The sequence below is a fragment of the Sceloporus occidentalis genome, unplaced genomic scaffold (genome assembly GCF_023333645.1).
Source record: "Sceloporus occidentalis isolate IW3139 unplaced genomic scaffold, rSceOcc1.0.p SCAF_90, whole genome shotgun sequence".
NCBI lineage: Eukaryota > Metazoa > Chordata > Lepidosauria > Squamata > Phrynosomatidae > Sceloporus > Sceloporus occidentalis.
In genome coordinates, this window is record NW_028317070.1 from 2,580,001 (window position 1) to 2,587,201 (window position 7,201).

The following is a 7,201-nucleotide window of genomic DNA, read 5'->3' on the forward strand; positions in this document are numbered from 1 at the left end:
CTTGGAAAACCCTGGAAGTCTATGAGGTCGGATTTGCCGGCCGCATCCGACCCTCGCTCCATCGAAGTCGGCATGCCTTGCCGGATTTTCCCGGTGGTGACGTGGAACCCCGTCCCGGTTCGCCAGGGACGTCAGGCACCCTCCGCCGGATATATAGGGAAGCTGCTGCTTGTTCCAGAGAGCCGGCTCCCAACGACCTCGCGAAGCCCAGCCCGGGTGCCGGCCAGGTCCCGGCCCCGGCCGGTAGACCTCCGAAGGTCCCGCCCGGGGCTCCACGGAACTCGGGACGCCCGGCCCGGGTGCCGCACCGGCGGTCCAACCCGCCCAAGTCCCGGGCCGTCTCCCGGGAACACCACCTTGGGGCAGACCTCCGAGGGTCCCGCCAGGGGCTCCCCGGACCTCGGGAGGCCCAGCCCGGGTGCCGCACCGGCGGTCCTACCCGCCCAAGTCCCGGGCCGGGTCCCGGGAAGCCCACCTTGGGGCAGACCTCCGAGGGTCCCGCCAGGGGCTCCACGGACCTCGGGAGGCACAGCCCGGGTGCCGCACAGGCGGTCCTACCCGCCCAAGTCCCAGGCCGGGTCCCGTGAAGCCCACCTTGGGGCAGACCCCCGAGGGTCCCGCCAGGGGCTCCCCGGACCTCGGGGTGCCCAGCCCGGGTGCCGCACCGGCGGTCCTACCCGCCCAAGTCCCGGGCCGGGTCCCGGGAAGCCCACCATGGGGCAGACCTCCGAGGGTCCCGCCAGGGGCTCCCCGGACCTCGGGAGGCCCGGCCCGGGTGCCGCACCGGCGGTCCTACCCGGCCCCGGCCGCGGCTCCCGGCCCGGCCCCGGCTCCCGTGAACCTGCCGCCGGGTAGACCTCCGAGGGTCCCGCCAGGGGCTCCCCGGACCTCGGGCCGCCCAGCCCGTGTGCCGCACTGTCGGTCCTACCCGTTCCCGGCCGCCCAAGTTGCTCGCGGACGGCCGGCGTTTTCGCTCTAAGTCCCCATTTCTGGCAGGCCAAGTTGCTTGAAAAGCCCTGGAAGTCTATGAGAACGGATTTGCCGGCCGCATCCGACCCTCGCTCCATCGAAGTCGGCCTGCCTGGCCGGGTTTTCCCGGTGGTGTCGCGGAACTCCTTCCCGGTTCGCCAGGGTCCTCAGGCACCCTCCGCCGGATATATAGGTGAGCGGTCGGCGGCGACCGCCACGATCAGGACAACGACCGATCTGGTGCCCCGCGCCGGGCCGGGGAAGGCAACCCTCGCTCAGGCGGTCCCCGGCGGGCCCCCTGGTGCAGGCGAGCGGCCCGCCTCCCCGCGCACCTCCCGGCGCGGACCCCCGGGCCCACCGCGGCCCGGCCCGCGGCCCGAGGTCTCTCCCCCGGGCCGGGGGAGAGCCGCCCCGGGCGCCGGACCCCCCTCGCAGGCGACTGAGTTTGCTCGGCCCCGGATTCCCAGCGGCCCGAAGCCGCGGCCGGTTGGGGCTACCCGCGGGCGCTCCACGTCCCACCCCGGGTTCCCCCCGCCGCGGAGCACGCACCTTCCTTTCTCCCGGCCCCGAACGAAGGGAGGGGGAGCGCGCGCTCTCCTTCCGTCCCCGCGGCCCCCTCGCCACGTCCCCCCTTACGCAGACCCGATCCGAGGGCTGCGCCCCCGGCGCCCGCCGCCTCCTGCCGGGCCCCCGCGAGACGACGGGAGCTACCTGGTTGATCCTGCCAGTAGCATATGCTTGTCTCAAAGATTAAGCCATGCACGTGTAAGTACACACGGCCGGTACAGTGAAACTGCGAATGGCTCATTAAATCAGTTATGGTTCCTTTGATCGCTCCATCTGTTACTTGGATAACTGTGGTAATTCTAGAGCTAATAAATGCCGACGAGCGCTGACCCCCAGGGATGCGTGCATTTATCAGACCAAAACCAATCCGGCGGGCTCGCCCCCGCCGGCCGCTTTGGTGACTCTAGATAACCTCGGGCTGATCGCACGTCCCCGTGACGGCGACGATACATTCGGATGTCTGCCCTATCAACTTTCGATGGTACTTTCTGTGCCTACCATGGTGACCACGGGTAACGGGGAATCAGGGTTCGATTCCGGAGAGGGAGCCTGAGAAACGGCTACCACATCCAAGGAAGGCAGCAGGCGCGCAAATTACCCACTCCCGACTCGGGGAGGTAGTGACGAAAAATAACAATACAGGACTCTTTCGAGGCCCTGTAATTGGAATGAGTACACTTTAAATCCTTTAACGAGGATCTATTGGAGGGCAAGTCTGGTGCCAGCAGCCGCGGTAATTCCAGCTCCAATCAGGGCTGGGCGTCGGCTGCTCACTGTGGAGTTGGGAGGCGAGGGGAGAGGAGGTGGTTTTGTGTTGCTGATGGAACTTGGTTTCTTTTTATTACTTTCGGTGCTGGACGTTTGCTACCCCGGGGAAGGTAACTGCCTCCCCGGGGTCCCATCATGGCCTCCACCCTCATTGAGGAGTGGAGGGGCCGCATTTCCATAATCACGGAGAAACTGGTCTACACGGAGGACGGCATCCTACTCCCATCCCGGGAGACTGCAGGAACCGTATGCAGGGCTGTGCGTCGGAACATGGAGGCGCTCGAGGCATACACCACGGCCTTGAGCGCCAAAATAGCCATGCTCAAGAAGGGAGTCGGTCTGCCCCACCATCTGAGGGTCGACCCGACTTCCCTCCTGTTGCTGGGGGCCCTCCATCTACGGGCCCTCGCCCTCAGGGACGCCGGGGCCAGGGCCTTGGAGACCGCCGAGGCGAGTGTGAATACGAACCCTGAAGATGAGGAGGCGGTGGAACAGGGCCCTTCCTATGCCCAAAAGGCTAAGGTGGGGCTCCCAGTACCTGCGGAGTCAGACGGGGAACCCCTCAGGCAGGCCCTGGCTAACCTCCAACAAGAGTTGCGTTCCCTGGGGGAGGAGAAGGAGGAGGTTGCCGGACAGCTGAAAGAGCTCCGGCAGCAGAGCAACAGGGTGGGGAGTCGTCATCGCGGCCCCATACGGGAGCGGATCGTCTCCCTGAAGGAGAAAGAAGCGGAGTTGGCGAGACGCACAGCCCAGAACCGTGACCGCGTGCGGTTCCTGCAGGAGAAGCTGCGGGAGCAGGAGGTGGAGGAGTCGGGGGTACCACCGACCCCGGAGGACCCGGAACCGGTGGCGCCTACATCACCACCGCCACCGCCACCACCACAGTACGACGGGACCCAGGAGAAGTCCGCTATACGAAGGCCGCTGATTTTTTCAATGGAGGAATTGGACGAGGAGGAGGACATTAAGATCCAAGCTGCGCCACGGAGGCGGAAAAAGAAGACCACCAGGAGCAGGCCCGCTATCCAATCGTCCGGGGAGGAGAGCGTCGGGGATACCCCCCCATCATGTCCGAGGAGGAGTTCCCATCCCTCCCGGCCCGGGTCCCCGACGCTGCTGCCGAGGATCCGAGAGCGGGCCCTTCCCGTCGGAGGGCCAGGGACACTATCCCCGCCGGTCTGCGTTTGGCCGGTGAGCCCCGGGGACCTTGTGTGAGTACCTTCCCCGATGTACCTGTCGGTATGTCCCCTGTTGTTGTCATGTCCCCTGTTGTCCCCCCACCCCCAGTGTGTGTTCCCTCTGTAGTACGTTCACGTTCCCCTGTCTGTGTCCGTCCGTCTTCCGTGGCCCCCGTCGGGGCGCGGGTTTTGTCACCCCCGCGGCCGGCTGCGGCACCGGCGACCGCTTCGGCGGCCGCCGGGGCGGCTGCTGCTGCCGCGGGATCCGTGCCGGCGCTCCCGGCGGCGTGCCCGCCTCCTTGTCCCTCCAGAGGGATCGGCGGTTCTGTGGCCGCTCCCCCCGTTGTAGTTGGTCCCATCCACCCTGTGGTGGTGGACCTAGTTGTCCCGGCTGCTCCTGCGGCTTCGGTGTCCCCGGAGGTGCCGTCCTCCGTGTACGGGGCCGCCGCTAACCGGGCTGCCCTCCCCCTGTCCAGACTACTCCGGGCGGAGGAATCGCCCGGAGTGCAGCTAAAAGAAGCTGCCGTTGCGAGTGGGGCTGCCGCTACCTGGGCGGCCCGCCCTCTGTCCCCACTACTCCGGGCGGAGGACTCGCCTGGAGTGCAGCCAGAGGCGGCTGTTGTTGTGAGCGGGACGCCGCTACCCGGGTGGCCCGCTCCCTGTCCAAACTACCCCGGACAGATGATAATCTGTCCGGAGTTTTGCCGGGCGCCGCGGCCGAAACCGCGGCGGTTACAATGGAGGCAGTGCCGGGTGCGGCTGCGGTCCCCGCCGGGGTCACTCCGGCAGCGGTGCCGGTGACCCCCGGGGCTCCCGCAGCCGTGATGCCGGTTGCTGGCTCCGCCCCCGTCGCGGCACAGGCCGCGCCCCCCGGTAATCTTAAAGTCGCACCGCACACCACACATTCTGTATGCCAGGGGACCGCGGGACCACCCGCGATGGCCCCTATAGTCAGGGTGGGGAAGAACCCTGGGGGGCAGAACCCCGGGAGGTCGGCGGTGGCCCGGGCTGCGGGGGCGGCCGCTGCGGTCAGGGCTCCTGCTCCGGCCGAAGGGGGGACTCCCACCGGGGTGACACCTTCCCCCGCCGTGACACAGGGGATCGCTGCGGTGGCCGCGGTACCCGCCGATGGGTCCACGGGCGGGCATGGTAGCGGGGCCACAGGGGGGTCCACAGTGCCCATAGTGCCCACTCCAACGGTGGCCCCAGGTGCGACACCCGCAACCGCTAACGCCTGGGCGGCGGGTCCCCCGAAGGTTCAGGTGCCACCACCAGGCAGGCGGGCTACGGGACTCCCAGCAGGGCAACCCATGCGGAGAAGGAACGTGGTCCGCCTGCTGCACGTAGCGGAGGGATCCGTGCCCGATAGGAAGCGGGTGGTAGGGGCCCTGAAGGACCTGGGCTTTGCGGTCGCGGACTTTTTCGCCATCATCCACGTTAGCGGCACCCCTGAGTATGACATCAGTTTCATGTCCCCGAGGGGTCTGGAGAGGTTCTGGACCCTTTGGGAGGGGGTGCCAAAGTCCGGCGACAGCCTATGGGCCCGGTTCAATGTCCAGGCCATATCGCGCCAGGAGGTCCGCAAGGTGAACTTCCTGGTGCGGAATGAGTCCATACCCGTCGCGGACATACTGGTGTGGGCCCGCAGATACGGGGAGGTCTTGACCACCCCGGTCAAGACTCTCTGTGAGGACGGGATCTGGAACGGCGGCTGGACGGTCAACATCCGTCTGAAGGAGGTACGGGGTCTCCTACAGCACATGCCCAACTCCTTCTTCATCGGGACTGACCGGGTATCGTGCTTCTATCCCGGTCAGCCCCGGGTGTGCCACAAGTGTGGCTCGCCCCGGCATTTCAGCATAGGGTGTGATGTCACCAAGTGCACCCTATGCGGTGTTGTAGGACACTCCAAGCAGGAGCAACCTGTGCGGGGTGTTGGGTCATTCCTACAGAGCGTGTCCTGAAGCCCAGCACAACTTGGACAGTATCTGGGAAGGAGAGGGCGAATTCGCAGAGGAAGACCCGCGGCCAGTTGTGGGGGGCGCTCGGGACAAGGCTCTACCCGACGCCCCAGGTACCTCCTCCGGCACCGACCCCGTAAGTAACATCATTGACCCGTTGCCTGTCCATCCAAAACAACGAATGTCTCACCCCATTTCTGTCTGTACTCCTTCCACAGGCATCACCACACGATCGGCGTCAGGACCCCGAGCCGCAACCACGCGGGATGAGTCGGGGTGGACGACTGTCGGTCCGAGGAAGGAGACCCCAACTCAGGAGGCAGCTCGGAGAGGTCCGGTAAGATCCTCCGCCTCTGCTAAGACCCCTTCCCGGGGGGATCCACCCTCCACACTAGAGGGGGAGAAAGTCCCTTCGGGACGGGGGAGCTCCGGGGCCCCGAAACCCAAATCCATCGTTGTCGCTGCCGCAAAATCATCAGCGGCGGCGGCCGTCGCTGAAACCGCTATCGGCAAGACGTGCGGGGACATACCAGTCCAGAACAGGTTTAGTGCCCTGATGGACTGGGGTACCCGCATGGAGGTCGAGGAGGCAGCAGAGGCGACGGCGGTAGTGGCGACAGTGGCGGGGGAGGGTGGAAGGGCCGCGGAAGCTCGAGGACACCTGGCAGAGGTGGAGGATAGCGAGTTGGTAGAGGTGCCGATTCCGGAGGAGGACGCCTTGCCCGCGGGGCTCTCCGCGAAAAGGTACCCCTCAGACTCGGACGGTGAGAACGTACGGAAAAAGGGAAAGTCTCCTCATTCTCATCACCCTTGATGGCGACTCTCCCCATACTATCCTTAGCCACTCATAACGTGGCTAGTATTAAGACGTGCAGGGCCCGATTTATAGCCTATGATAACTGGCACAGGGAGAACTACCATATAATCTTTGTCCAGGAAACCCGCCTGGACTCCCTGGGGGCCCTGCATGCAGCTAAACGCGACTGGAGATGGGGGCACTCCTTTTTTTCACTAGCCACGGAGGGCTACGGGGGAGTTGCCATCCTGTTCCAGGGTGTGGACATAACGTTCAATAGGGTGATTGAGATAACGAAGGGTAGGTGCGTAGTTCTTGATGTGTCGGTAGGCAGGCAGCCTCTCCGTCTGATTAATATCTATGCCCCCCAGACCAAGTGGGAGAGGAAGCATCTGTTTAACGAGATAGAGCCTTTCCTCTACACGTCCCGGCATATTGTCTTTGCTGGTGATTTTAATACCGTTACTAGGACCAAAGACAGGAAAGGTGGCAAAGACAAACCGGGATACGACGCTTTGGCCCTTACTAGAATAGTCAGGCAGGCAGGCTTGGTAGATGTGCATATTAAGCACAACCCAGACCTCACAGGTTACACATATCAGCGAGGTAACTGCCAGAGTAGGATAGATAGGATTTATGTTAAGGAGTCTCTTCCGGTGACGGCACTTGTGCTTAAACCGGTGGAGTTCTCCGATCACCTTATTCTTACCTGTCTGTTAAATGTCTCGCAGGCTCCGCTAAGAGGTAAAGGGATTTGGCGACTTAATTCTGACATCTTGACAGAAGGCTGGGTTCAGCAGGCTTTCGAGAACTTCTTTCATGACCAGGTCACCGTTGCGGAATTCTGCACGACGAAGTCTGAGTGGTGGGAGATGGTGAAGGTAAGAACCCGTGCCTTATTTCGCTCTCTTTCTCAGAACATCCAGTCCTCAAAGTACAGGACTTATCTCGGGCTCCTGTGC

The 7,201-nt window shown here is 64.3% G+C and overlaps 1 pseudogene; it reads left to right on the top strand.

Annotated features, from left to right (window-relative positions):
• Window positions 1-1,680: 1,680 nt before the first annotated feature.
• LOC149284602 (18S ribosomal RNA) lies at window positions 1,681-2,293 on the top strand (annotated as a pseudogene; the record flags this gene model as incomplete).
• Between the last annotated feature and the right edge of the window lie 4,908 nt (window positions 2,294-7,201).